Here is a 21,971-nt window from a genome sequence, read left to right on the forward strand (position 1 = left end):
TGTGCACAACAGTGTCTAAACACAGCATAAAGCTTATTATTATTATTATTATTATTATAAAAATAGCATAGGATTAGAGTTGCAAAGGGCAATTTCAGGAGAGACTCCAGGAAGTATTTTTTTACCCAGAAGGGTACAGGTAGCGAAGAAAGGTGGTTCAGGTCAGGAACACTGGGATCACTTCAGAAACAGCTTGTAATGGGAGCGCCGGAAAGATGATATCAGATGGGCCTTCATCCAAATCTCTCTTGTGATCCCGTGAACTAAATCGTTGCATAAAAATCTACCTCTCTACCATACCTGCTCTTACCTCGATTTAACGTCTCGCCTGATGGATGCCATCTCCGCCAGTGCCGCACTCCCCCAGCGCTGCATTGGAGCGTCAGCTTAGACTGTGCGATGCCAAAGTCCCTCCCGACGTGAAGGCTTGAACCCACAACCTTCTGACAGCATTTCAGACCCGAGCTGGGGTCGGGGGGGGAGAAGGGAGGGGAGGGGAAGGGGTGGGTGGCCGATGGCATGGTCGAAGAGGAGGGTCTTGAGGCGGGACTTGAAGGAGACTAAGGAGGGGGCGAGGCGGAGTGACTGGGAGATGGAATTCCAGAGGTTGGGGCAGAGTGGCTGAAGGCTCTCCCGCCAATGGTGAACATCTGTCTCTCACCCACAATTGCTTTCTGCTGATATTTTGTGCTTCGTATCCGCCTGAGAGGAAGATCATAAGCTTAAAAATCCACGGTTTGAAGCTCCAGAGTAGAGCCGCAGGCAGTTTGTTTCTCTTGAGTAGAAATTACGTCTCACAATCACGACCTCGATTAATACCTTTGGTGAGTTTCCTGACTCCACGCACGCGCCTCCGTTTACCTCTCAGTCAGTCGGAACCCGGTCGTTAATCGATTGGCGGATCGCTTTTCCGCGGGTAATAATTTCTTCCAAGAAAAAAATATAAGAAGAAGAACTTGGTCGCTTCAACCCACAGCTGTTTGTGGGGACGTCACTGCGCGCAATTGACTGCCGGGTTTCGCCCACAAAATGCACAGTCAGCAAACTTTAGAGTAGGTTCTGAGTGAAGCCCTCGAAGACGCGAAAAGGCTCTGTATCAAATGCAAGGATTATTATTATTATTATTATTCTATCAAATGCGAAACGCGGCAGCCGAGCGCAAGGATTATGGTTGTTACAGCAGCTCGGGTTGTCTGAGTGGGGCTTCACATCGGGAGACAGAGGGAGAACTCTGGAACTCAGAACTCTCCCCTCTGCCTCCCGGCCGATAAGCAGCCAGACCTGGCAGGATAACCACAGCCCAGGCGACGAGAGGATCCGTGGAAAAGCTAAGCTCGTTAGACACGTGTGTCTGAGGGGCTAATTCTGGCCGATAGAGAGACACCCGAACCTGAAACACTGCGATACGTCGATGATTTTGGCAAACGTTTCTCGCCGTGAGGTACTAGGGACTAAATTGGCGTGGAGCCTTTGAAGCGACGTCAGCTTTGTGCCCGTGGAACATACGAAGGAAGCAAACACCAGCATCTCCATCCATTCAGGCCGTCATTTAGGTTCCCATTCAGACTCCCAACAAAACAATTCCGATCCCCCTCCTCCTTGGTTATCGAGGTAATAACAACAACAATCCTGGCATTTGACACGGCGCCCGATCGCGTCTTCGAGACGTCTCAAAGCGCTTCACGGGATAAAGTGAATTGACTGTGTATTTTGTGGGCGAAACGCGGCAGGATTCAGGGAGGGTTTCGGGGCGAGGCGGTGTGAAAGCCCGGCCAGCGACGGTGGAACGGAGGGCGCTGCAACAACAACAAGGTTGCATTTATAGAGCGCCTTCACGTCGGGAGGACGTCCCAAGGCGCTGGACAGTTGGGTCGGGACCCGAGCAAGAGGGGAAATGGTCAGGGTGAGGGGAGGGAAGGGAGGGAGCGAGGAGGGGGGAGAGAGTCGAGAGGGGAGCTGAAGGCACGGTAGAGAGGAGCAGGAGACCGGAGCCAGTCGAGCGGAGGTTACCGGGTAGCGGAGTGGGGAGTCAGCAGCTCTCGTGTCTTGTAGATTTATCTGGTGTTTTCAAACCTCCGTGTTACTGTGTTACCTTCCTGACGTGTGACTAATCCCGTGTCACTCACCCGTGTGAGATGAAAGCTCTGCAATTCCATAATATTAAGCCTTCCTCGGGACGGAGCAGCTCCAGCTTATTCCGTGAACGTCTTTGAGGATTTTACTTATGCTGTTCGACATTTGATTGGAAGTGGGATCCGCACGCAGGAACGGCTGGAAATTCTCAGCCGGCCGTGTACCATTTCAAATACTACTAATAATACTAATAATAATCCTGGCATTTGACACAGCGCCCGATCGCGTCTTCCGGACGTCTCAAAGCGCTTCGCAGAATAGACTGTAAAGTGGAGTGACTGAGTGTTTTGTGGGCGATATAACGACAACAACAGCAACTTGCACTTGCATAGTGGGGTAGTGTCCCAGAGCGCTTTAAAGGAGGGAGAACAGAGAACAATCCAATGTTGTTATGTGTGGGGGGAGCCTTTAGCAATATATGATGTGCGGGCACTTAAGATGCATTAGACGCACAGACTCTGACTCCTAAAAGCTTCGAATCTCATCAGATCGCATCAAGGTATTCAATCCTAGTCTCGAATTACTGTTTCTGGGAGATTTTCATAAGGCAATAATTAGTTTATTGTCAGCCGCAGCTTTACAACTGGAAGTGAACAACACTATTAAACACTCGCGTAAACCCAGTTATTCAATTGGAACACCAGGCACTTCTGTGGCAAAGCATTTTGTTTCCTTCTCGTATCCGCGGCAGGTTTTAAGGGGGACATTTTTCCCCGCTCACTGACAACGGGCCTTCCACGAGGGGTGGTCTCTGATCCCCGAGCCAAGTGGGGGAGAGAGAGAGGGAGAGGGGGAGGGAGGGAGGGAGGTGAGAGGTGACCATAAACACCATCAAAAAGGAAGGTCTTCAGGCGGGACTTCACCACGGACAGGGAGGGGGCGAGGCGGAGGGATTCAGGCAGAGACTGACTGAGTTTCGGGGCGTAGCGTTGTGGCTGAAGGCGCAACCGCCGATGGTGGAGCAGAGGGGACGAGGGGAGAACAGGGGGCCGGAGGCAGCGGGTGGTGGAGTCGGGGTGGTGGGGGGGTGGTGGGGGGTGGGTGTAAGCAGGTCGGAAGGGTAGGGAGGTGCCGGGGCATGAAGTGTTTTGCAAACGAGGGAGAGGTTCTTGAGAGGATTCGCTGCGACAGTGTATCCCGTGAGGCGCTTAGAGACGCCTCGAAGACATGATGGGAGGCGCTGTGTCAAATGCCAGGATTATTATTATTATTATTATTATTATCCCTGAACCATATTCTGCCGTTGGGTTTGAGTCGTCGGGCTAGCTGACCTTTCCGGTAGATTGATGGCTCCTCGCCTCTCTGGTGACCGTTTAGGAAGCTGGATCGGTGGCAAATCAAGTTATGTGTAAATGTAATAGCGCCCAGATTGAGAGCAAGCTGCTCTGAATCATTTCACAGAATATTGAGGCCGAACGCGTGGTGTCACAGAGCTTCTCGAGAGCCATGTTAATTCAGTTTGCCGGCGCTGACATTTTAGAGCCCTGCCTTTCTCTCTGTGTGTGCAAACACAAAACACCAACGGCCTTTACATCAACTTCAAAGATTATTTATTATTTAAATAATAAGGATAAGAATAAGCCTGACGTATACGGTGAAGCCTCTTTCACGTCAGGAGACTACAATAATAATAATAATAATCTCTGCGTTTGATACAGCTCCTGATCACGTCGTCGAGACGTCTCAAAGCGCTTCACAGGATAGGCTATAAAGTGTAGTGACTGTGCATTTTGTGGGCTAAGTAATCCCAAGGCATTTTTATGATTATTAAATAATAATAAATTGGTTGCTCTGGCCACGGCTGTTTGTGGGGACGCTGCTGCGCGCAAATTGGCTGCCGCTCTTTCGCCCGCAAAACACACGGTCGATTCGCTTGACAGTGCGTCCTGTGAAGCGCTTTGGGACGTCTCGAAGACCTGACGAGGCGCAGCACCAAATGCCAGGATTATTATTCTTATTGCCGCTGTAAAGGGCAGTGACTTTGTTTGTGTTTTGCGCGTGTGTGTTTTTTGCCATAAAGCGAGCACACAATCTTACTTAAATGACCCACATTTGTGATCTTTTGGGGTTTTGTTTGTGTCTCTCGTTGCCGCTGAAGGTGACAGCGACTCACACACACACACACACACCTGAGATTTCACCTTTGCTGACATCGAGCTCGGGACCCAAATAGCCCCAAACTAAGCGGATTCAGGTTTCCTCTGACCCCCCCCCCCCCCCCCCCCACTCCCAAGACAATCTTCCATTAAAAAGCTATCGAGTTACTCATCTCACTGGAATTACTCGAGGCCGTGTTTGTCCAATTGGTTGCGTTCTGCTGAGCTGTGGAGAATGTGGTTATATCAGCGTTTACTTGGGGTGTGTCCAGCTGTAGAAGCATGCACTGCGTTAAACTTACGCCAGTCCGTTTGCCTGGATCTATCATCAGCATCAATCGCCCGTCAAAGTGACCCGGAGGACAGCAGCGATGGAGGGAGTTAAAAAGTTATGGAAGGTGTGTAACCGTCCGTCCCCAAGGGCAGGAGCGGCAGCGTATTGTTTTCGTTCCGAGAGCTTAGAAAAAAAAGTGGGGCGGCTGGGAAAGAAAAGACAAGTCTCGACGACTGTGCGGTCGTAGGGCTCGCTGCCCTGCTCCCTGACACGCAACAGCAATCTGAGCAAGTCAGTCCTGTGTTGTAAATTTCAGTACAATAATAATAATAACAATAATAACAGTAATAATCCTTGCGTTTGATACAGAGCCTCATCACGTTTCAAAGCGCTTCGCAGGACCCACTGTAAAGTGAATTGACTGTGGGTTTTGCGGGCGAAACGCGGCAGCCGATCGCACCCAGCGACGTCCCGTGGGTTGAAGTGACCGATTTATTATTATTATTATTATTATTATTATGTTTTTGGAAGAAATTATTACCCTCTGGAAAAGCATTATTGCATAATATATGGATCTTGTGTGTATATTTCAATTGGGATTCGCATGGTTCGAGACCAGGAAATCATTCTGCAGATCAGCAATATATATTTGTTTGTTGTGGGCGAAACGCGACAGCCGGTTGCGTTCCACCGTTATATTTCACGGGGGGCGATTTTTTTTTTCTCTGGGCTCACGCGTTCGAGGAGGGAATAAAGATCAGCACGAATGTTTGGGGCGTAAACCGGGAGTCTGCGAAGAGGTGGCTTTGCTCACGATTCGCGCGGAGATTGATCGCGTTGCCAGCGTGTCCGGCGGATAGAGGTAAGAGACGTGTTAGAGTCCTGTGTTTGGAGGCAAACAGGGAAATTTGATGATATGTATTGATTGCTGCGTTGATTTTGTACACGGCTGCTTTAGTCTTATACACTCCGCAGGCCCTCACCGGAGATAGTTTTCAGTTGTAAGCAAACTTAGGTTTTAAAGCCTTCGTGAGCGAAGCACACAGTCAAATTCACGTCACGGTGTATCCTGTGAAGCGCTTTGAGACATCTCGAAGACGTGATGAGGCGCTGTGTCAAATGCCGGGATTATTAAATGCGAGGATTATTATTATTATTATTATTGTAAGCCCTTTGCCAGTTCCCCTTCTGCTCATAAGATTCTACGCCTGCGAGATCAGGGACATAGGCTCAAAGACAATCGCAAGAGCCCCAAATAATTTTTATTTTCACCCAGTGAGTAAGTTGTTGGGCTGTGCAATGCTCTGCCACGTAAGGTGGGTAGTAGGGAGAGTCCATTGCGGGTTTTAAGGAAGCAAGTAAAATAAATAAAAATAATCCCGACATTTGACACAGCGACGGATCACGTCTTCGAGACGCCTCAAAGCGCTTCACAGGATACACTGTAAAGTGAATTGACTGTGTTTTGTGGGCGAAACGCGGCAGCCAATTGCGCACAGCCATATACAGCCGCGGGTCGAATAACCAAATTATTATTATTTTTATTGACTTTGAAGGCATTATAACCCCCGCAAAAGTAGAGAGGTATATGAAGGTTAGAAGCGATACTGGGATAAGGCAGGGTAGTGGGATTGAATGGAAAGCTTGCTCCGACAGCTGCTGGTGAAGGCTTAATGGGCTGAAAGACCTTCTCCTGAGCTGTACATAAATATGATTCTATGTGGAGTCCTGTAGCTCAGGGGTTAGAGCCCTCGCCTCGCGAGCGAGAGGACCCGGGTTCGATTCCCGGGCAGGTCAGGGCCAGACATTGGGCAAGTTTCCTCACTCCACACACACCTCTGTTTACCGGCAGTCAGTAGGAAACCGGTAGTTAGTCGATTGGCGAATCGCTTTTCCGGGGTTAAAATTCCCTCAATATAAATAATAATAATATGGTCATTTAATCCGCGACTGTTTGTGGGGACACTGCTGTGCGCAATTAGCTGCCGCGTTTCGTCCACAAAAACATATACAGTCACTGCACTTCTCGAAGTCTCATAGGCGTGAAAAAGGCGGTGTATCAAATGCAAGGAATAGTATTATGTTATCGTATTGTCGACACAGCACAGCCAACGGCAAAAGATCTCCATGACCTCATCCTGTTAGCCTGTGAGCCTGTGGGCTTGTGTGCTGACACACCGGGAAGGAGAAATTCACAACGTGCGAGCGAGCGAGCGAGGGTGAAATTGTGAGTTTGCCTTTGTACAGTCCGTGTAACCCTTCAGTTGGACCCGGGCACCAGATGCTGCTGAGGATGAATTATTCATATGAAAGAGAACGGGGCAGAGGCACTAACCTGCTTGTTGCAACAACAAGATTGTAAATTATGTATTTCCTTCAGATGAGCTCCAGGCAGTAACAGACTGTAAAGTGAATCGACTGTACATTTTGTGGGCGAAACGCGGAAGCCAATCGCGCACGGCAGCGTCCCCGCAAACAGCCGTGGATTGAAGTGACCGAATTATTATTATTATTATTATTATTATCATCCCCGGAAAAGCGATCCAGCAATAAACTAACAACTGGGTTCCTACTGACTGCCGGTAAACAGAGGCGCGCGTATGTGTGTGTGTGTGTGTGGAGCGAGGAAACTTGCCCAATGTCTCGCCCTGATCTGCCCGGGAATCGGACCCGGGTCCTCTCGCTGGCGAGGCGAGGGCTCTGACCCCTGAGCTCCAGGCCTCCATGAACATAAGGCTCCAGGATTAGACATGGGGAAACCAACTCTTGTCTCAAAGGATTGGGGAAATAAGTTCATGTCTCAGTTACCTCATCAGGGCAGACAATTCCGTTTATAATGTCATAATGGAAAAGGCAACAGTTTTATCACGATCTTAAATTAAGCATTTAAGCACTTAATGCCTTTCTTCCCTTGTAATATACAGACCAAACAAATAGCTAGATCAGGGCCGAGACAAAAGAGTTAGGCAAATGTTCCGGATAATTTACCTAATCGCTAAACAACAAGATTAGTTTGGATGAAGAAAGCTCTTTCGCGCAATTCATCTAATCCTTCCTTCCACTGACTCCGCAAGGAATCACCGAAATGTACGGCTCAGGAGAAGGCCTTCAGCCCATCGAGTCTTCACCAGCTCTCGGAGCAAGGCTCTTGGTTGAATCCTGCTGCCCTGTCTGATCCCAATACGGTTTCTAACCTTCATATTCCTGTCTACTTTCGCGGGGATAATAATGCCTTCGAAATATAGCCAGCCCCCCTTTGCACAGGGCAGCATCTCAGAGCCCTACTTTGCCCACAAAATATACAATCAATTCACTTCACGGAATATTATCCCGAAGAAGTGATAAGGCGCCGTATCAAACACAAGGATTATTATTAATTATACTCTGAGCTAAGAAAACCTTCCAAGTTTCCTTACACCCCACACTTGCGCCTCTGTTTACCAGTAGCCGGTAGGAACCCGGTTGTTGGTAGACTGGCGGATTGCTTTTCCCGGGGGTAAGTAATCCCTTCAAAAAAATATCGAATTAAAAAAAAAATCATCACTTGGTCACTTCAACCCACGGCTGTTTGCGGGGGACGCTGCTGTGCGCAATCGGCTGCCGCGTTTCGCCCACAAAATGCACAGTCACTACACTTGACAGTCTATTCCGTGAAGCGCTTTGTTTTATTTTAGGCAGGATTTAAAGACAGATAGAGAGGAGGGAGGTGAGATGGAGGGAAGGAGGTTAGAGGCTAGACAGACAGACAGACAGACAGACAGACAGACAGACAGACAGACAGACAGACAGACAGACAGACAGACAGACAGACAGACAGACAGACAGACAGACAGACAGACAGACAGACAGACAGACAGAGCCCACATTATACAGTGTGACATAGCAAAGCTACTTTGCGTCTGACCTCTGGGATGAGAAAAAAAATCCATTAGAATCCATTAGAATATACAGCACAGAAATAGGTCATTCGGCCCAACTGATCTGTGCCGGTGTTTATGCTCCACGTGAGCCCCTCCTGCCCTTCCTCAACTAAGCCTTCAAGCAAAGCCTATTCCTTTCTCCCTCATGTGCCTCTCCAGCTTTCCCTTAAATGCATCTATGCTATTTGCCTCCACAACTCCTTGTGGGAGGATGTTCCACATTCCCACTACTCTCTGTGTGAAGAAATGTCTTCTAACTGCCCTAGTGGATTTATTGGTGACTATTTTATATTGATGGCCTCTGGTTTTGTGGGTCTCCCCCACAAGTGGAAACATCTTCCCTATGTCGACCCTATCAAAACCTTTCAACATTTTAAAGACCTTTATCAGGTCACCCCTTACTCTTCTTTTCAAGAGAAGAGTCCACGTATGTTCAGCCTTTCCTGGTAGATCTACCCTCTCAGTTCTGGGACCATCCTTGTGAATCTCCTTTGCACCCTCTCCAGTGTCTCTACATCCCTTCTATAATGTGAGGACCAGAACTGCACAGTGTAAGTGTGATCTAACCAAGGCTGTATAACAGTTTAACATAACTTCCCTGCTTTTTATTTCTATCCCTTAATGGCCTTATTAACCTGCTTTGCTAGTTTTAGTGAGTTGTGTACATGTAGCCCAAGGTCCCTTTGCTCCTCTACCCCATTGAGGTTTTTATTTTCCAGGATATAGGTGACTTCCTTATGAAGCTACACAATTTGGTTTCATCGCATTCGAGGAAGGCGAGCCAATATCGTTGAGCAAAGTGAATTCAAAATGAGGCCTGAGACAAAGAGAGTGAGGCAAATGTTCCAGATACTTTCCTTAACGTTTTGCCCACAAAATATACAGGCATTTCACGTCACAGTGCATTCTATGAAGCGCTTTGAGACGTCTCCCACCTCAACCTTCAAGGCACTGTCCTTGAATGGTTTAGCTCTTACCTTTCCCACCGTCTTCACTTCGTCTCAACGAATGGCTTCTCCTCCACCCCCCGTACTGTCTCATGTGGTGTCCCTCAGGGCTCTGTCCTCGGTCCCCTCCTCTTCACCCTCTATATGCTCCCCCTTGGTGACATCATCCGCAAACATGGGGTTAACTTCCACATGTATGCGGATGACACCCAACTCTACCTTTCCTCCTCTACTCTCAACTCCACGACCACCGATGTCCTGACAGCTGCCTGTCCGACATCGAGTCCTGGACGAGAGACAACTTTCTTCAGCTCAACGTGCGAAAAACCGAGGCCCTCCTGATTGGCTCACGTCAGCGCCTCCGCACCTCAGGCGCTGACACCATCAGCATCCAAGGCTGCACTCTCCACCTCTCAAAGCCAGTCAGGAACCTCGGCGTTTTGTTCGACCCTGAGCTGTCCTTTCTCCCTCACATCCGCACCACAACTGGCACCGCCTTCCATCACCTCCGGAACATCGCCAGATTACGGCACTACCTCACCCCTCACGCTGCTGAAACCCTGGTTCACGCCTTTGTCACCTCAAGGCTGGACTATGGGAACTCTCTCCTCGCCGGCCTTCCCGCCACCTCCCTCCACACTGCAGGTCATTCAGAACTCTGCAGCTCGTGTACTGTCCCGCACCAGGCTCCGCGACCACATCACACCCACCCTCGCTCGCCTCCACTGGCTCCCCATCCCCCAGAGGATTGATTTCAAGATCCTCATCCTCACCTACAAGGCCATTCACGGCCTTGCTCCCTCCTACCTCTCCAACCTACTATCCCCCTACCTACCTGCCCGTACCCTCCGTTCCTCTGGCTCCGGTCTGCTCCACGTCCCCCGCCCCAACCGCCCTACCATCGGTGGTCGGGCCTTCAGCCTCTCAGCCCCAGGCTCTGGAACTCCATCCCCCAGTGCCTTCGCCGCTTCCTCCCTTTCCTCCTTCAAGGCCGGTCTCAAAACCTTTCTCTTTGACCGTGCCTTCAGCTCCCCTCTCGACTCTCTTCCCCCTCCTCGCTCCCTCCCTTCCCTCCCCTCACCCTGACCATTTCCCCCCTCCTCTCTCCCTCCCTTCCCTTCCCTCACCCTGACCATTTCCCCCCTGCTCGGGTCATGACCCAACTGTGCAGCGCCTTGGGACGTCCTCCTGACGTGAAAGGCGCTCTATAAATGGAATCTTGTTGTTGTTGTTGTTGTAATGAGGCACTATATCAAATGCAAGGATTATTATTAATAATACAGTATTTATAAGAAACCGTTACAGGAATAACGTTGCACTGGGCAGTTTGGGTTTCAGAGTTCGCTGGAACATTTACTATCACGTCTTCGAGACATCTCAAAGCTCTTCACAGAATATATTGCAAATATATTTTGTGGGTGAAACACAGCCCCACGAACAGTCGTGGATTGAAGTGACCCAAATTATTTTTATTCGTATTTTTTGAGGAGGGATTATTTCCCCCGGAAAAGTGATCTGCTAATCGACTAACAACCGGGTTCCTACTGACTGCCGGTAAACAGAGGCGCGTGTGTGTGTGGTGTGTGTGTGTGTGTGTGTGGAGTGAGGAAACTTGCCCAATGTTTCGCCCTGACCTGCCCGGGAATCAAACCCGGGTCCTCTCGCCTGCGAGGCGAGTGCTCTAACCCCTGAGCTACGGGACTCCACTGGATGATTCTTGACGGGTTATCTATTCCACTTTCTTCCAAGGGAAAAAGAAAAAAAAAACACTGGATCCTGTGTCTCGCCTTTGGGCCTTTTCCTCTCGTCTCTCTTTATAGTTAGCGATCACGGTTTAAGTTAGGCAGCCTTTTTATCACTACATTTCCTTTTCCCAAAGGTGCTCCGTAATGAGCTACATCATGTACTTGCTCAGTCTTACGCTCACCGAATAAGAGTGGGTTGAACTCTCTCTCTCAGGGTTCTTGGATGGTGGAATAGGCCCCGTAATATCACCCACAAACACACACAGACACAGACACACAATCAATCCACTTCGCAGTAAATCCTGCGAAGCGTTTTGAGATGTCTCGGTGACACGATACGGGGGTTATGTCCACCTTCGGTAGAAGTGCTTTCACCAACCACGACGACGACAAGTGACAAAGTGACATTTACACCATGCCTTTCACGTCAGGACGACGTCCCAAGGACAGTGGACAGTCGGGTGGGGTGGTGGGGGGGGGTTGGACCCGAGTTAGTGGTTGGCATCAGGAGGGGTGGAGTGCGGGGAGGGTAGTAGTAGGAGGCGCGGTCGAAGAGGAAGGTCTTGAGACGGGTCTTGACGGAGGTGAGGGTGGTGGGGGTGCGAGGCGGACGGACTGTGGGATGGAGTTTCAGAGGGTGGGGGCAGAGTGGGGCGGACAAGTCAGGGGGCATGAGCCAGGCCGAGCCCGCTGAGCGCAGGGAGCGGGCAGGTTGGTAAGCCCCGAAACTCTGGAGCTCTCTGCCTCAATCCCTTCACTTTGCCCCCTCTTACCCCATCCTCAGATCACATCTGAAGACCTTACCCTTCGACCGTGCCTATGGTCATCTCCCCCCACCATTCCCCAGCTCGCTCTTAAACTCCGCCACCATCAAGAGCTCCGAGTAAAATTCCGGTTTGAAGGAGCTATGTGTAAAACGCAAGTCGTCGTTGTGCACCCAGTGCAAGGATTATAATTTCGGATGAACTTGCACATGTCATCTCATTACAAGTCTTGTGATCGCCTCAGTCGTACGGACGCCTAAGTCCCATTCGTTTTCCGAATCCATTTTTGTTTGATTGCTTTGCGCTGATCAGACTTTACAAGTCAGTTGAAGTCGTAAGTATATCTTGGCTAAGACGCAATGATTTCTCGGGCGCAAGTAACGTAAATCCTAATCGAAATATGTGTGTGTGATATATATATGTGTACAATTGAAATATATATACTTCATATATATAATATATATAATATAATCACGCTTTTCCGGAGGTAATAATTCCTTCAAAAAAAATAATAATAATAAGTTGGTCGCTTCAACCCACAGCTGTTTGTGGGACACCCCTACGGCTGCCGCGCTTTGCCCACAAAATATACAGCCAATTCGCTTTACAGTGCATCCCATGAAGCCCTTTGAGACGTCTCGAAGACGTGATCAGGCGCTGTGTCAAATGCCGGGATTATTATTATTATTATCCATCAGTTGAGGACTGCCGTGGAGTATTGAGGACCTGCCTTGCTATGGTGAGCAAAAGACCTTCTCCTGCGCAGTCAAAATTCCTGCCCCCACCAACTGCAGTCACCTTCGGTGTCTCAGGTTGATGGTTGATGAGGAGTGCCGGCTGTCACTGACCGTCCTTGGCCTCCACTGAAGCAGCAGCGAGTAGCTCAGGCTCCCTGTAATGAATCAAATGGAATCCTGCCTCTAATTGCCTTACTGCGGGGAGCAAAGAGGGGCTTTTGTGCTATTTATTAGCGCACCCCCCCCCGCCCCCCGCTTTCTTTTTCACGCTCGGGCCAATGAAAGGCGGTGATCAAAACCCTTCGATGTGCTGTCGCACGGCGAGTGCCACAAAGCCACAAAATGCAGTCCAGCCTTCTCGCAGGACATGGGGAGAGGGGGATTTAATACCTGACGTGCACTCAGGCATCTCCCCCCACCACCCACCCCCCGCCGCTATTGCTCCAAACCCACCTCTTTCGTCTTGCACCACGGACAGCGCCGTGATTGTCGACTGCCTGCAATCTCTCCGCTCGAAACAAGGCCACAGCTGTCAGACCCCGACCAACCCAACACTCTCCCCCCCCACACCCCCCCCCCACTCCGCTGCATTTTGAACCCGTTTGTGCTAATTTCCGGGACACACTGGCTCCTCTGTGCAGGTGATGGGAGAGGAACACAGACTGTGCCTTCTCTCTCTCTCTCTCTCTCCCTCTCGTCTGACAGCAGCTGCAGAACAAACTGCACTGAAGGGACATATAATAGAGCGATGTAGACTTTCAAGGATATACTGCAAAGTGTGTTTTGTTTTGTGGGCAAAACACAGCAGCCAATTTACACACAGCAAAGTCCCACAAACAGTCACGAAACATAAATGATTGATTTTTATTTTGGAGGCCAGGAGGGAAAGGGGTAGGAGGGCGTCCGAAGGCGTTGGAGTTGGTGGAAGAGGAGGGTCTCGAAGGAGGCGAGGGAGCGGGGGGGTGCGAAATGGAGGGTGTTACCAGCTGAGCTCATGTAATATGATGCAATATTATTGCAGCGCCTTTTGGGACGTCCGCCCGACGTGAAAGGCGCTCTATAAATGGAATCCTGTTGTTGTTGTATTAAAGCCATATTTTATAATACAGCCATATTATAGAGAGCCACAGGGAGTAAGACCAATAGACGACAGCTGGAGCACAGTACCACTCCTACATCCTTGAAGAGGCCTCATTTGAGTTGAAGAACAGTAAACGACTAATTCGCATTAATCTTGTAAATGGGGGGAAATAAGACACTAATGACACTGTTGCCTCATGAGAGATCGGATCGCGGTGAGGAAAAGCAGTTTTCTGGTTTCGGGATGTTCACGGGCCAGGCTCGTCGGGCAAAAAATAAACGTTTTGAAGCTCGTATTCGGTCATTTGCTGTAGTGAAATTTCCAATAGCTCTATCATGGTACAGCAGAGGTCAATGCATTTCCTCTTGGCATACTGTCCCTACTGTCTTTACGTTCTGTACCCGCCAGTGCTTACGCCCAATATCGTATTATGTCCTGTAGCTCAGGGGTTAGAGCACTCGCCTGGCAAGCGAGAGGGCATGGGTTCGATTCCTGGGCTGGGCGAAACGTTGGGCAAGTTTCTTTAGTCCACACACACGCCTCTGTTTATCCGGCAGTCAGCAGGAGCCCGGTTGTCAATCGAGTGGCGGATCCGGGGGTAATAAATCCTTCGAAGAAAAAATTCTAATAATAATTTGGTCGCTCAACCCACGGCTGTTTGTGGGGACGCTGCTGTGCGCAATTGGCCGCCGCGTTTCGCCCTCAAAATATACGGTCAATTCACTTGAAACTATATTCTGTGAAGCGCTTTCTGTGAGACTTCTCAGTCACACGATCAGGTGCTATATCAAACGCGAAACTCACCAGCCAGCTGCGCACAGCAGAGTCCCCACAAACAGTCATGGATTGAGTGGAGTCATTGGACCAAAAAGAAAAGCATCATTTCTTCTTGCTAGAATAGGGATGTGAGATGAAATTCCATACGCAGGCCGGCAGGCAGGCAACAACAACAACAACAAGATTTCATTTATAGAGCGCCTTTCACGTCGGGAGGACGTCCCAAAGCGCTGTACAGTTAAGTCAGGACCCGAGCATTGGGGGGAAATGGTCAGGGTGAGGGGAGGGAAGGGAGGGAGCGAGGAGGGGGAAATGGTCACGGTGAGGGGAGGGAAGGGAGGGGGCGAGGAGGGGGTAGAGAGTCGAGAGGAGAGCTGAAGGCTGAAGGTCAAAGAGGAAGGTCTTGAGACCGGCCTTGAAGGAGGAAAGGGAGGAGGCGGCGAAGGCACTGGGGATGGAGTTCCAGAGCCTCGGGGCTGAAAGGCTGAAGGCCCGGCCACCGATGGTAGGGCGGTTGGGGCGGGGGATGTGGAGCAGACCGGAGCCAGAGGAACGGAGGCTACGGGCAGGTAGGTGGGGATAGTAGGTTGGAGAGTTAGGAGGGAGCGAGGCCGTGAATGGCCTTGTAGGTGAGGATGAGGATCTTGAATTCGATCCTCTGGGGGATGGGGAGCCAGTGGAGGCGAGCGAGGGTGAGGGTGAGGGTGAGGGCGAGGGCGAGGGTGAGGGCGAGGGTGGGAGTGATGTGGTCGCGGTGTCTGGTGCGGGACAGTACAGGAGCTGCAGAGTTCTGAATGACCTGCAGTGTGGAGGGAGGGCCGGGAAGGCCGGCGAGGAGAGAGTTCCCATAGTCCGGCCTTGAGGTGATAAAGGTGTGGACCAGAGTTTCAGCCGCGTGAGGGGTGAGGTAGTGCTGTAGTCTGGCGATATTCCGGAGGTGATGGAAGGCAGTGCCAGTTGTGGTGCGGATATGAGGGAGAAAGGACAGCTCAGGGTCGAACAGAACGCTGAGGTTCCTGATGGCTTTGAGAGGTGGAGAGTGCGGAGCTGATGCTGTCAGTGCCTGAGGTGCGGAGGCGCTGACGTGAGCCAATCAGGAGGGCCTCAGTTTTGCGCACGTTGAGCTGAAGAAAGTTGTCTCTCGTCCAGGACTCGATGTCGGACAGACAGCTGTCAGGACATCGGGGGTCGTGGAGTTGAGGGTAGAGGAGGAAAGGTAGAGTTGGGTGTCATCCGCATACATGTGGGAGTGAACCCCATGTGGAAGTTAACCCCATGTGGGAGTGAACCCCATGTCTGCGGATGATGTCACCACATGGGGAGCATATAGAGGGTGGAGAGGAGGGGACCGAGGACAGAGCCCTGAGGGACACCGCACGAGACAGTGCGGGGGGGGGAGGAAAAGCAGTTTGTAGAAACAAAGTGAAGACGGTGGGAGAGGTACGACCTAAACCACTCAAGGACAGGGCCTTGAAGGTTGAGGTGGGAGGACAAGCGGTGGAGGAGGATAGAGTGGTCGACCGTATCGAATGCTGCCGATAGGTCGAGGAGGACGAGGAGGCAGAGGGAGCCCTGGTCGCAGATGGTCAGGATGTCATTGGTGACCTTGACCAGGGCAGTTTCTGTGCTATGGGCAGCACCGAAACCCGACTGAAGGGGTTCGAATAATGAATGGGTGGAGAGGAAAGAGCGCAGCTGGGAGGCCACAACTCGTGCAGTCAGGCAAGGGCTGAGCACCAGAAAGGTTCACCTGGACAATTCGACTGTCTATAAGTCCCGCGGTAGCTTTTGACCCAGCGGATATCAGACCTTGTCTCAAAGTGGTTCGAGCACTCGCCTCGCAAGCGAGAGGACCCGGGTTCGATTCCCGGGCAGGTCAGGGCGTAACGTTGGGCAAGTTTCCTCACTACACACACACACACACACACACCTCTGTTTACCGGCAGTCAGTAGGAACCCGGTTGTTAGTCGATTGGCGGATCGCTATTCTGGGGATAATAAGCCTTCAAAAATATATATATAATAATAATTTGGTCACTTCAATCCATGGCTGTTTGTGGGGACGCTGCTGTGCGCAATTGGCTGCCACATTTTGCCCGCAAAACCCACAGTCGATTCACTTTCCAGTGTGTCCTGTGAACCGCTTTGAGACGTCTCGAAGACGTGATCAGGCGCTGTGTCAAATGCCAGGATTATTACTACTATTATTATTATTATTATTATTAAAGGCACGCTCCCTATGAACCAGTCCAGTTGAGACTGAACAAGGTGACCAGATGCTTTGTCCTGACTGGCTTTCCTTGACAGTAGTGCGTGCGGTGGTTATGTGATGGCTCCAGCTCTGCGATGCTCAGGCCACGTAAGCTTGAATCAACTCAGCAGACAGTTTCCAAGCCCGTGTTTCTGTGCGTCCTTCTGCGCTGAGGCCTGTGCTCGCGAGGAGCTAATCTAAAATTAATTCCGCTTCTCTGGCTGCACACAAGCTGCAAACAAGATGTGGCTCGACTAGTAATGTGAGCATCTGCACATGGGAAATATTGGGCAGGGGAAACCCAAACTCAGCAACGTCGCTCTGTGCTGATCCTGTACCATTCAAAAAGCAAGTGCAAGGATCGTAGTCATACTTTATAACTAATAATAATTGCATTTGATGCAGAGCCTTTGCCTTGTCATCGAGACGTCTCACAGCGCTTCACACAATACACCGTACAGTGGATTGAGTGACTCGTTTTTTTGCGGGGGTGGGGGGGTGGGAGGATTTACCCCCGATTGGCGGGTTCCTACTTACTGCTGGTAAACAGAGGCGCGTGTGTGGCGTAAGGAAACTTGCCCAACGTTTCGCCCTGACCGGGAATCGAACCCAGGTCCTCTCGCTTGCGCTCTAACCAAAGAGTTTAAGATAAAGATGTGGGTGGGGTGGGGGGGGGGTGGGGGTGTTGTGGCGGGGGGGGGGGAGGGTCGTGGGAAAGACCCTCTAAATTTCACTCCCTCTTGCATAAATGCCCACTTCCACTCGGCTTGCCTTGGAACGAAACGTAGACAAGACAAGGCCAGGGCTCTCGAGACAACATTTCCATTAGAGGCAGCCGCCATCAGGTCAGGTAAAGCTTCCCTTTTATGGGTCCATTAAGTACGGTGGGTAAGTAAGCAAAGAGGACGGCAGCCAGGCTCGTTCCAGGAAAATTCATTATTAATGGAAATCCATTCAGGAAAAGAGGCAAATGTCTTTGCTGAATCGCTCGGCAAAGAATGTAAGGAGCAGAAGGTGCTTAATGGCTTGCAATAGAATAACTTCTCTACATGTGAAATAACAAACTCAGGCTTCGAAACTGGCTTCGCTTCAATTTGCTTGCATCGCTTGTCTTTTGGGGCTGGAATGGGCAAAGCACAGTAATGCGTGATTCAGAGGATAAGTAAAATACAGCAGGTGTCCAGGCTGATCCTCACAACTGCAGCAACAAATTTACATTTACACTTAATTTGCATTTACATTTAATTTACAGTCCTTTGTAGCTCAGCGGTTAGAGCCCTCGCCTCGCGAGCGAGCGAGAGGACCCGGGCAGGTCAGGGGGAAACGTTGGGCAAGTTTCCTCACTCCACACACACTCACACACGCGCCTCTGTTTGCCGGCAGTCAGTAGGAACCCGGTTGTTAGTCGATTGGCGGATCGCTTTGCCGGGGGTAATAATCCCTTCAAAATAAAATAACAATAATAATTTGGTCACTCAACCCGTGGCTGTTTGTGGGGACGCTGCCGTCAAAATACACAGTCGCTTCACTCTCCACGTGATAAACCGCACCACTCCTCTCCCCCTGCGCCACTTCCCGAGGTTCCGCTCTGCATCCCAGCTAAATCCCGATGCTTCCCTTTGCAATTACTGTCAGCATAAATTCAACTCAGCTGTGCATTCACTCAAAAACCACTCAGTGCGGCAAATTTCGCCTTTTAAAGTGAATCAAGCCTCATGTTGTGCTTTTGCACAACACAGATGATTGCAATTTATTTCTCCGCGTTATCTCCCCATCATCTCCCCATTTGGTCCCCGTAATGTAATCCTTTTATGCTGCAAACATTCTCATCGCCGCAGCAGCCGAGATGCAGGATTGAAATCCGTCCTCACCTGCAGCTTCGGGGTTGTTGACGCAGTCGGGCTCCGTTGCGCACAGCGCGGAGCAAAGTCTAAGGCTTTTTTTTTATATATACTGAAAGTTACAAGATGTAGGACAGATCCCCTGCTGGCGTTCTCCCCGGGGGTCGGTGCGGGTTGGGGGGCGGCTGCGTTGGCTCGGAATGTCTCCCTAAAAATGGGCCACTTAAATAAAAACAAGAACCGCCACCAATCAGGCTGGCGTAGCGGCCCTCACGTCGGAAAGACGTCCCCGGTCGTTGGACAGACACACACAACGGCTCAAGTCGTTGGCACAGAGAATGGTGGTCATTGCTGTGAGTCGCTGCTCTGTGCCCTCGCCCCTCGTTATCTCTCTCCGATCCCCTCAAGCCCCGCCGCTCTGCTCACCTCGCCTCAGCGCACGCAGTCTTGCTGTGCGTTCCCTGCACATCCCTAACCTCTGGAGCTCACTGTCTCCAACTCTCAGTCTTTCCCCTCCCCCCCCAGAACCCACCACCCCGACACCCCCCCTCCACACCAACCCCCACCCTCTGCTGTTCTTCAGCGAGACGTTAATCCGAGGCCCCACCCGCTTGTTCAGGTGGAGGTTAAAGATCCGGTGGTGCTATTCAGACACCCGAGGGAGGTGTCTCCCTGTCCAACATTCCCCCGGATCAGAGTGTCCATTGACAAGAACAGAAGACGAAAAACCACCCAAGATCCATCCAGTTCTCCTCCCGCCTCCCTGGTGGGGGCTGGCACACTGCCTACGTACTTCACGCTTGTTTTGGGTGACATTGGTGCGTGTAAAACTGTGGCTTCCTCGTTCGTTTGCCTACGAAATACATTCGGTGCGCCCTCACAGTAAATCCGGTGAGTTGCTTTGAGACGGACTCCCTTGGAAAGCGCAGCATCAAACGCAAGGTTTACCCCGATCAAAAGAAATGAAGATTTCATTGCGCAAAATTACCTTCCAACCGCATTTGACAGCCGCAGATTTAGCAACTCAATCCTTCGGATGAAGCAACACATTCGGGAACATTATTCGCAATGAAGTCAATCATAAATGAAGTCGATAAAAGGCTGAAAGACAGAATCTCCAGTCTTGACGCTTACGTTCACCGCGTCCTAAAACAGAGGATAAGGTGGCAGAGGCCAGAAATTCCGTCCGGTTCTTAGCTGGGAGAGCTAAGTGCGTGTGTGTGTCACACACTGACACACACACACACACACACACACACACACACTGACACACACTGACACACACACACACACACACACACACACATTGACACACACACACACACTAACACACACACACACTGACACACACACACAAACACTCACATACATTCATACACACACATTGACACACACACACTGATACACACACACACACAGACACACACATTGACACACACACACTCATACACACACTGACACACACACACTCACACACACACGCATTGACACACACACTCACACACACAGATGCACTGACACACACTCACTAACACACACTGACACACACACACACTCACTGACACACACACACACTGACACACACACTCACACACACATACACACTGACACACATACACACTGACACACACACTCACAGACACACTGACACACACTCACTAACACACACTGACACACACACACACACACTGACACACATACACACTGACACACACACTCACAGACACACTGACACACACTCACTAACACACACACAAGCCGAGACATCCATTATTCAGCGCACACTCATTAATGTGATAAAATTACAGACTTGGTCACTTTGCTTGTCTTTGGCAACATGAAGTCAGGAGAACTTTATACCAATTAACGTGATAAAGATCAATAGCCTTTATGGGTTCGAAGGGCTCAGAGACATTAACAAGGTTTCTGCATTAGAAGAATTACCAGTTTATCCCACGAGTCACTTTTGCCAATTTATATCAGGCCGTTCCTTTCGCTCGTTCACCAACACTTTACGCAGATTTATCTGTTCGAATCCGATCGGTTTCCTTTCCCGTCCGTTGTAACTTCACTGTTGCTTAATTATTATTGAGTTTTGTACGCAAAAAAAAAGATATGTTCGGGTCACTTCAACGCTAGGCTGTTTGTGTGGGACGCTGCGCTGCGCAATTGGCCGCCGCGTTTCGCCCACAAAACACACTGTCACTACACTTTACAGTGTATCCTGTGAAGCCCTTTGAGACGTCTCGAAGTCGTGATGAGGCGCTGTGTCAAACGCCGGGATTATTTATTGTTATATTATTCTTTGTTCCAGGGGAAAAAGGCCCAATAAACCTTCCATCGCTGCACAAACCAAAGCACGATGTTAGATATTCCGGTCTCATCCTCAGTAATATCACTTTATAATCCTTTTGCCCCATGCAGTGCCATTGACTGTGCGGACTGTGTGTGCTCTGAGAATGAAAAGATTATCATACATTTTAAATACCAGATAAAGTCATTTCACCTCTATAATGGGCCAAATTTCCCCACTGCCTCCTTAATCTTAGGGGAACGTGCATTCTACAGTTTTAAGTATTGCCTTTTATGACTTTACAAAATAAACCCAGATAATAGACTTCATCCGCATTTCGTCTGGTTTCAGGTTAGCCTTTGATAGCGCTCGCGCAATAATAATTTGGTCACTCAATCCACGTCTTCGAGACGTCTCAAAGCACTTCACCAGCATGTACTGTGAAGTGGATTGACTGCATATTCTGTGGGCGAAACGCGGCAGCCGATTGCGCACGGCGGCGTCCCCCACAAGCAGCCGCAGGTCGAGTGACCGCACTATTATTTGTTTTAAAAAGGGATTATTCCCCCCGGAAAAGCGATCCGTCAATCGGGAACCCGCTGACTGCTGGTAAACAGAGGCGTGCGTGTGGAGTAAGGAAACTTGCCCGACGTTTCGCCCTGCAGAGAATCAAACCTTGCTTGCGAGGCGAGAGCTCTAACCACTGAGCTACAGGTCTTTCTTGATGTCCTTGTCGTCTTTCATCCCGATACAATTGATTGCTCGCTTCACGGCTGTTTGTAGGACATGGCTGCGTGCAGATCGGGCTACCGCTTTCTCCGACAAAATACACAGTCGCGACGTCTGCAGTGAATCCTGCGAGGATGTTTGGACGGCGTGATAAAAGCCGCGGTATCAAACGCAAGGATTATTATTATTAAAACAAATAATACCAATAAAGCTGGCGTCTTTCCATCCCGCTAATTAAATTAACTGCGTGCCACTTTCCACTCGCAATCTGCCCACCACCGCTTTTGAATTGCCGTGTTGCAGATGCACAATAATTATGTGTCTTTAGATTAGGTTTCTCTACCTTGTAACACTGTTTATTTTGTGTGGGTAATAGATCCCAG

The 21,971-nt window shown here is 50.1% G+C and overlaps 1 protein-coding gene across 2 annotated transcripts in view; it reads left to right on the plus strand.

The window, feature by feature from the left end:
* The window catches only part of LOC103189623 (dipeptidyl aminopeptidase-like protein 6), a 200,011-nt gene that overhangs the window by 85,934 nt on the left and 92,106 nt on the right, over positions 1 to 21,971 (plus strand). The window lies entirely within an intron of this gene.

This window comes from Callorhinchus milii, unplaced genomic scaffold (genome assembly GCF_018977255.1).
Source record: "Callorhinchus milii isolate IMCB2004 unplaced genomic scaffold, IMCB_Cmil_1.0 Scaffold2, whole genome shotgun sequence".
Classification (NCBI taxonomy): Eukaryota; Metazoa; Chordata; class Chondrichthyes; order Chimaeriformes; family Callorhinchidae; genus Callorhinchus; species Callorhinchus milii.